The 9,689-nt window shown below is 37.5% G+C and overlaps 1 pseudogene; it reads left to right on the top strand.

Annotated features, from left to right (window-relative positions):
• The first annotated feature begins 2,456 nt into the window (after positions 1 to 2,456).
• LOC107098850 lies at positions 2,457 to 6,182 on the top strand (annotated as a pseudogene).
• The last annotated feature ends 3,507 nt before the right edge of the window (positions 6,183 to 9,689 follow it).

The raw sequence follows: 9,689 nt of genomic DNA on the forward strand, positions 1-9,689 counted from the left end.
TGAACCAACAGTCTCTGGACCCAACGGTTCCCTCTCTCTCAAAGAGAAACCCGGACCCAATCAAGGTAGAATCTGAATTATCTAAGGACTCATAACTCATCTGCCTGCTCCGCTAATCAAACTATCATCTCTGCAGACTTCAGTGAACCAGCCCGGACCAGCTCCTGATCCTGTACATTATCTTGTGTGTCTCTGAACATTCAATAAACTCTGTTAAACTTTTACCCAGCCTCCATTGTGTTCTGCATGTGGGCTAAGAACCTTAAACCCATCATGACAAAACCAGATCTGAAATAAACATATTGTGATATTTGTTGAAAATATGTAGCAAGTTCTTCATCGATGCAAACCACATAAAATTTTCTGGCAAAATGTTTTCTATAATATTCAACTAAGTAAAAGGCTTTTTGTTTATTCCAAACATATTACTAATATATTTATGCACTATTTTCTTTTGCAGTTTCTGAAAATGCATTGAATAAAAGGGAAGTTATGAATTTACAAATAAAAACAAACCAGTTATTGTTTTGTTTACCAGAAATTCACTAAATCACTTTACAGGGTACAGTTCCCAATATGAGATTGCAGTCTGTAGCCAAAACAGCAGAGGGCGCTGGAGGATAAGGCTATTTCAGTGTAACTATGCATTATAACCTCCATAAAAATAAAAGTAAATATGTTTTTATAGACTGTAACACATATATCTTTATTGAATGGTGGTATATTTAGTATATTTCTTTTTCAAACATGCTAAAAAGTAGAAAATTATATTCTCTTGAATAAAAGTAATAAAACATGCTAAACACATGATGTACAAATTACAAACACAAAAAATAAAATGGCAAAGACAAAAAAATAAAGATAATGTACTTTTAACTTCTAAGATGTTCGTTTGTAAAACTGAGGAAACAATATTGTGTAATAATAAAAATTGTAAAAATTGTTGTAAAAAAACATTAGATTTTAAAACTTTGCTTCAAAAAAGCACAATCAGGAAGAAGAAGAGATGGTAGAAGATACCAAACCACTTTAAAGGCTGCTTTGTTCCTACAGCAAATCTATTATTTAATCTAATCAGCCATTTCCTAGAGAATGTGAATATTTATCTCAATAAAAGTAAGATTTGATGAAAAATAGATAATTTGTGGGCTAAATTTGATAAAAACAATGCATTTATCCATAGTTCTATCTATTGATAGCTGTAGGCAGGAAGGATCTTTCGTATCGCTCTGTCTTCCATCAGATAGTTTAAAGTAATATCTAACGGCTGCCTAAGCATCTGAGCTCTGACCCAAGACAAGATCAATCAGTCAACTTTTTAGCCAATGGTCTATGTTGGTGATTGACTGAAAGGTGCAACNGTAAATATGTTTTTATAGACTGTAACACATATATCTTTATTGAATGGTGGTATATTTAGTATATTTCTTTTTCAAACATGCTAAAAAGTAGAAAATTATATTCTCTTGAATAAAAGTAATAAAACATGCTAAACACATGATGTACAAATTACAAACACAAAAAATAAAATGGCAAAGACAAAAAAATAAAGATAATGTACTTTTAACTTCTAAGATGTTCGTTTGTAAAACTGAGGAAACAATATTGTGTAATAATAAAAATTGTAAAAATTGTTGTAAAAAAACATTAGATTTTAAAACTTTGCTTCAAAAAAGCACAATCAGGAAGAAGAAGAGATGGTAGAAGATACCAAACCACTTTAAAGGCTGCTTTGTTCCTACAGCAAATCTATTATTTAATCTAATCAGCCATTTCCTAGAGAATGTGAATATTTATCTCAATAAAAGTAAGATTTGATGAAAAATAGATAATTTGTGGGCTAAATTTGATAAAAACAATGCATTTATCCATAGTTCTATCTATTGATAGCTGTAGGCAGGAAGGATCTTTCGTATCGCTCTGTCTTCCATCAGATAGTTTAAAGTAATATCTAACGGCTGCCTAAGCATCTGAGCTCTGACCCAAGACAAGATCAATCAGTCAACTTTTTAGCCAATGGTCTATGTTGGTGATTGACTGAAAGGTGCAACTACAGAAGAAAAAGGTGTCTGTTTGATAAAAGATCGTGTTGCTCTATGTAAAAAGGAAAGCTTCTCATTGCAAAGAATAAATATGCAGTGGCTGTGTTAGAAGGGCTCTTGCTTTGCAGTGATCCATTGAGACTGATGCTTCCTGCATTAAGATAAGGCCACAACAGCATTCCAAAGGTCAGGCGTGGCATGTTATTTGTGAACACTTCTGTCTATAAGCATTCGGTTTTCCTAGGACCTGTGAGACTGCAGGCAAAAAATAAAAATAAAATGAAAAAATGCAGAAAGAACTGAGCAGAAAAGGCTGCAGCTGAGATGATGCATTGCTACAACACAGTTTACATTGATGGAAAAGGTAGCTGGGGCAGGTATTGATGGCAGCATCAAGCACCAAAGTCCCTGAACATGGGTTGCACGCTTATCACCTGCATCACCGCCATGGTGGTGCAGGGGATCCAGATTAAATGTAGAGAGTTCATTTCGTTGTTCTGTACTTCAGATGGTGTAATGACAATAAAAAAAAGCCGCCTGAATTTATAGAAGCATACCTGCAGAGCTGGATCAGGATATTCTGAGCCACTATAAGCTTTATCAAAAATGAAAATTTAAGGCCTAGTCTTAACAGTAGACAGGTCCTTCCAGAATAAAAGTGAAAATGTGGTTTCATAGGAGAGGAGCCTGATAACTCAAACATCTGCCTTTTATTCTTCTTTTAGAAACTTAATGCACAATTAGTAAAACTGTAGATTGAAACTAAAATGCTCTGTTTGCAACAGAAGGAACAATCAGGTCTCTTTTATAAGACAGAGCTTGGTTATTTATGGCTTTATAAGTGAGAACAAGGATATTAAATTCCATTCTGGTTATGAATGAAAGCAAGTGAAGGGAAGCTAAGATACGTATCTCTAAAATAAAAACATTTCTTAAATTGGCTTCATATCAAGATGAACAAACTTAATTTATTTACAGTTGTTTAACTTGACACCATAAATTACTTGTTGGTGTTTTCAATTGATTATTACCACCTCCTATTTCCAGTTAATTTCTGTATTATTTACGTCTTTGCCTTTTGTTTGACCTTTACTCGTCCTCCACTGTCATGCTGTTACCATCCAGAGGCTCATTTCACTCAGCAGGTTTAGTGAAAACTCTAAGTTATCTAAACCTGAGATCAGTGAAAGTTTTCTGTTTCACAAATAGTTTCCTCAACCTCTATATCTGTAACTCTGTTCTGTCCAGAGCTAACCTGATCAGGAACAGGTTTTCTCAGACTGTCCTCTGTCTCTGCTCTGCTTACATTTTTTTATTTCCTGGTTATTCAGGAGAGTTTTGTTGTATTTTTTGTGCGAACTTTAAAAGAAAATCAGTAACTAGGTCAGTTAAGCCCCTGTCACACCTAGACGATTTAACCGGCGTATCTTATCTCAAAATTACGAGATAATACCTCGTAATTACGAGATACTGATCTTGAGATACGCTGTCAGATTTTTTTTTCTTTGGTGAATGCAATACGCTTCTGTATAATCTATATTAATAGTACATTATATTAATGTATACAAGTAAAGGTTTAACCACTATTCAGAGGCTCCCCCCTGTTCCTCAGGGACCCTGTCTTGCATGGCTTTGTTGTTTCCTTGTTGCATCACACCAGAAAAGAATGATTAACAGGCTTCTGCAGCACTTGTTGGCAGAGGAGGAGCCCTCATTTGAATCAGGTGTGCTACAATAGAGACATATCTAAAACATGCAGGGTGTTAGGTTTCTGTTTCTGTTATGTTTTTCTTTTGCTCCTTGATTTCTAGTCTTTAGTTTTCTTTTCACCATGTTTCTTTATCCTAGTTATTTGATTATTATTTTGTTGTTGTTTTCTTATTAGTTCCTGTCTTCCAGGTTTTCCATTTGTTGTCCTCTGCTGCCCTCTTGTGTCCCCTTTCTCTTGCTCTGTTTTCTGTTCACCCCTCACCTGTTTTCAATTCCCTCATTAGCCCTCTCCCTGTCTCTGTCCCCTTTAAAAGCCCTCCCTCTTCAGTTCCTGTTTGCTGGATCCTCATCTAACCTCTCGTCTAACCTCTGGTCAATCGTCTGTCTGCTTTCCTTGTCTCTTCCTGGTTCCTAGATTTTGGTTTTCCCCTGATGTCTCCTAGGTTCTGGTTCGTGAGTTATTTTTTGTTGGATTTTTTGATTCCTGCCTCAGTGCCTGTGAACCTCCTGCCTCCTCCAAACCAACACCGCTTTCTGACACAGGGTAGGGATCCCTGAAGACCAGGGCTCTGTTCTTCGTAGAAGAACCGTCAAATCTTAGCAGGATTAGATGGTTGACCATTTAGCATGATCTTGAATCATTTGGTTCTTCAACACTCATCTTGGACTTGCTGTCATAGCAACATGTGCGCAGGCGATTGGCACTTTCCTTTACACTATTGGAGATGCAGAGAACTTAGTGAAAAGTGCTGTCTGTCGTGCCATTCGCAAAGTTTACATGGAACCAGGCAGTTTTTAGGGATTTTTGTGGTATTTCCAGGCACTTAAGACCCCAGGTGTCATAAACCACGGACAGATGGACCCAGTATTCAAGGAGAGACAGTCAGTAGGAAAGTTCAAAACGTTTATTAACAAAACAAAAACTAAAGTGGAGCTGTGGCTTGCGGACACTGAAGGAGAGGAGGCGGGACACTGCCCAATCTCAGACATTCTGCATGAGAAACACAGGTAAGTGACCACGATCATCTGACAGAAGATGATTATCTGAGTTGGCCACTTACCTGGTTTAACAGTCCAGTCCAAGAATGTCCCCGAGTGCTGCAGTCCCAGAGGACATGCTGGAAGCCGATCCTGGTCAGGGATCCAGAGCAGAACAGGAACAGACAGAAACAGGATTCAGATCAGGCAGGAACAGAACAGGTGGCAGGATCCAGACTTCCAGGCATCCACAAGCTCCCAGGAAGGTTCAGAGTCTGACAGGGTCCGAAAGCGTGACCAGGTGGTCATGCACAGGAGCAGACAGGATCAGGTGCAGATGGGCAGGCTCAGTGGCAGAAGGTATCCAAGACAGGACGTGGAACCAGAACTTGATGCAGGACCTTTAAACTGGTCTCCTCCCTGGAGCCAGGCTTACTTGGATAAAAACTGAACCTCCCCACATATAGAGCCAAAAACCCAGAGGACTCAGCGGGGGAGGAACAGTGGACGATCAGGAGACGAGACAAACACAAAACCCTCTTTCCACTGGCTGCTAGGATCCAAAACATGAACCAAGGAATCAAAATAACAGAGAGGCTAACAAAAAGACAAATAATGATCTGGCACTGAATGCTCAGGCTGAACTGAATATAAACCAAAGGAATCAGGTGAGAGAAATAAATGATAACCATAGACTGTCCACACATCCCAATCAGGGCCCCATCAGGCCCAAATGAAGGGGATTTTGTGAACCGAAAGGGGGTTCACTGTGTAAATGTGCAGGTAAGTTACTTTAAAATTTATAATATTCCAGATTAGCAATATCTTACATAAAAAAAGGAATAGAAGCAAAAAGTATGCAGTTCACTGACTATAATCTCTTATATGGTGTTTGACTCTATCATATGACAAATGTGGATGCAAAATTCCCAGGATCAGTGCACGACTCAATAATTTTTAGAGAGTCACATTTATGTACATTATTTGAACGTGGTAAGGGAACATGCATATCAGGTTCACAGTATTAAACACACTTATGCTGAGCCTAACAAAACTGACTTTTCCATTAATGGGGATTTTGATGGGCTCCTGCTCGGAGACAGGGGCTATGCCGGCAGGCAGTATTTTATCACGCCCTTCCCTGAGCCAAACCCTTGACCACAAACCTATTCGACCTTGTCCAGCTCTAGCCAGGACAAGGGCATGCAGTGAAATGACCTTTGGGCAACTAAAGGAAAGATTTCAGTGTCTAAAACGTCTAAGGGTTGCAACTGACCTGACAAGACCTGTGACGTTATTGTTGCATGTACCATATTGCATACCATTGCCACTATTAGAAAGGAGAGGATCCCTGTGGTGGGGGTGCAGCCTGATGATGACCTCCAGCCAGTGCACTTGGACCAACCTAGTGGCAGAGCTGCATTGGACAAAATTGTGGAACACCATTTTTGAATGTTTAATAAAAGACACGACAAATATGCTTATAGTTGTGTAAATTCAGCAATACCTTTATCAGAGGCAGTGGAAACAGTCAGGCCACGTCTTCAACAAGATAGTGTAGCAACAGTTTTATTGCCTTATATATCCTTATACGTGGCCCTATACTTTCTTAGCAACAAAACAGTACATGCTGAAGGTCAAGTATGAGTCTTAGCAATAATAAGGTCTCTAATGGCTTATTCGTATGCAATTAGATGATGTATGAGGAGGTTTGGCGTAAACAGAGAACATCTGTATAAACATCCTTCTAGTGTCAAAGCAACTTTGGTGCTGACTAGCACACGTGAATTCCAGTAAGCTTGCGACATGATATTCCTGTGCATGTGCAGTTACGTAATGCGATGTTGAGACTATAAAACAACTGAGGTGAAATGAGAGTTTTGGGGGAATAACTGAATTGTGACGATGCAGTGCTTAATGTATGGAGTGGTTAAGACAGCTGAATGAATTTGGTTTTTTAATTAAATGTTTCCCCCCTCCGGATGATAAAATGGTGTGAATTGTGGCCTTATTTCTGTCATAAGGGAATTCTACCAATGAGCTTCCATAATAGTGACTTAAACAATAGGACTAATTTCACTCCGGACCAGGTCTGCATGCTACTGGGCCTTTGTCTTTCCACAACCTATTTCAAATTCAGAGATAATTTTTACAGACAGAAGCATGGTTGTGCAATGGGATATCCAATGTCACCAATTGTAGCCAATCTTTACATGGAAGAAATGGAAAAGAGAGTTTCAGTTATTACATTCATAATGTAATTCAATTCAAAATGTAATTCAAAATGTCTGGATGCAAATCCAGACATTTTTAATTGAGAAAGCTTCCTGGAGGGGAAGTGAAACGTCTTCAAACCTTTGAAACAAAGTCCCGTGGATTATTTTAAAACTTTTACAGAAAGACTATGACCTAGATGACAGAGAATCTTCACCAGCTTTATGTTGGACCTGTTTTTACATATCCTGTCATGGCAAGTCAGGTATGCACTACGGGAAAGTTGTTTTTTACAAGTTCTTTGAAGTCTTGAATCAAAGTGAAATGTGACAAATAAGAATGCAGCAGCAAATAATCATTCCTGGAAGCTGAATCTTAAACAGGCAGATGTACTGCTAGGTGGAATAGTTCCTGTCACAGACATGGTGAAAGATAGCTCTGAGAAAAGCAGCATAACAAACTTTGGAGTTTTTTACTGAGCGTTAGTTAATGCTGGATATTTTCCAGCATGTCTGGTTGAGCTTATGTCTACTGCCAAAGAATAATTGAAAGCTAGGTGTCTTCTGATGAAGCAGCCAATCCTTTAGAAGTCACATTCTTTTTTTTTTTTTATCTCAAAATCTGATAAACATAACCAAAATTGGACTTTGCAAGACAGGAAAACTGCTTCTACTGCCTTCCTAACTAAAATTGGAAAATATTAAAAGCCTTCAAAAGAACATTTTCATGTTCCAACCACAATAATCAATGTGCTTGACACAGGGAATAGCTTTAATGCATTGCCTTTAAATAAAATACACTACAACCTCCCAGAGGTCAGAAGTCCTGAAATCAGTAAACAAAACTGAGTTGTGCTTAAAGTCCAATCAGTCAGTAAATCTCACAGTGTTAAATTTTCAGTGTCAAAGTACTTTGACTCTTTTAGAGTTATTACAACAACAACTGTAGTAAGATATACAATATGTTGAGAGCTGAGCTATCTCTATAGTTATGCTGCTATAAGCTTAGACTGCTGGAGGACATAGTGACCCCCTTTTCATCATTCTGCTTCATTCTCTTTTCTCCCACTTTGCAGAATTTGTTATTTCAATCTCTAACGTTTCCAGAAATGCTTTTTCATTTTCAAATTTTACATTTCAAATTAAAATTTGGTATGTATTTCCTGGGGTACATTTTTAAAAATAAATCTCAAATGTCTTTTTCATTTTAATTAAGTAAAAGGATGAGCCGTGTTGAAAAAGAAAATGAAAATGCAAATAGGATGATTGATTACTAATTTCATTTATGAGCCAAACAATGCAGCCACATTCTTAAAATGAAAAAGCATTTCTGAAAGTGCTTTTTCATTTGAAATATGGTAACGATTTGCTTCCATAGATTGCAACATCAAAGAGCAGGGGTGACAGTGGGAATGGATCAGATATTATACTATTCTTTCTTACCATAGCTTGGGTGTTCGCATATATATTAACTCAATCCATGAATTAAATATTGCACTAAATCCGAATCTCTCAAGGATCGTAAACAAATAATGATACCTTATTTTATAAGGTCAGTACATTTCTGCAGTGCATGTGCAATAATCCAAGTCATTAATGTATAGTCTCCAATTAACTCTCTACTGTGCAGATATTTTTTTTATCAAAGGGAAACATATTCCAGGGCATTATTTTTTCCTTTGTTATGCTTTTTTGTACTATATACACTCTTCTTATATTGTCTGTTGTATTTTTATCTTTAATGGCATCTTGCTTTGACTCTTTATACTCAATAAAAACTACTGGAACCAGAATTTCCCTGAAGGAGTATTCCAAAGGGATAAATAAAGTTGAGTCTAAGTCTACGTCTATAAGCTGGGCTCTAATGACCGACCATGATTTAGAATTAGATCAGATTAAAAAAGACTAGGTGCCTACTGCAATTCAACATTGGTGCATTAAGTGGAAAACCATGGACCTGCTGCTCACCTGCAGCATTTACTGTGTAAAATACCAAGTGGGGAAGCCGCAACCCCGAAGCACCGCACTCGCCCAGTGTTTGCAGTCTTTCCAAATTGGGCCGAATCACAGCTTGAGCTCTTATTTCTTTCTGCTCTTCTTACATCAGCTCTACATCTGCCCTGTCTTTGCCTCAGAGGTCCTGTTTAAGCTGCTTCCCACACTATGTTTGGTAAGGGTAGTGAATTACTGATGAACAGAGAAGGTCTGCCAATCCTCTATGGAGTAATGAGCTTAGTGTTAGCTGCTTCCCAATGTTATAAAAGTCTATCTTCTTTCAAAAATGTTTCAGGATGAAATTCTAGACTTATGTGTAATTTCGATTTTCACAAATGGTCAGTGTTATTTCTGGTAATACATTTAATAAATCATACTCATTTTACATTATAAAAAAAAAATAGGCCCACCCAAAGAGCCAAATATATTTCTGGATTTTACTAATTAAATATGTGTTAAGACCGGTGGAGCAACCTGAATATCTAAAACGTTCAAGTTTTGTTTTTGTCATTCACAAAATTTTAACTCACCTCTAGCTTCCTCTTACTCTCTTAAAAAATAAACAAATAAATAAATAAATAAATAAAATGACGGTGCTAGACAAATGTGGATAACCCAGTCTGATTGCAATCTGTCAGAAGAAACCCAAACTGGTTAAACTGGTTGATCTTCCTTAATCCTGCTTTCAGTAAATGATCTAGGTATTTCCTTATAGAAAAGTATAAAAAGGGTCCACTTTTGTGAGGGACAG

The sequence above is a fragment of the Cyprinodon variegatus genome, unplaced genomic scaffold (assembly GCF_000732505.1).
Source record: "Cyprinodon variegatus isolate N-32 unplaced genomic scaffold, C_variegatus-1.0 Scaffold816, whole genome shotgun sequence".
Lineage (NCBI taxonomy): Eukaryota > Metazoa > Chordata > Actinopteri > Cyprinodontiformes > Cyprinodontidae > Cyprinodon > Cyprinodon variegatus.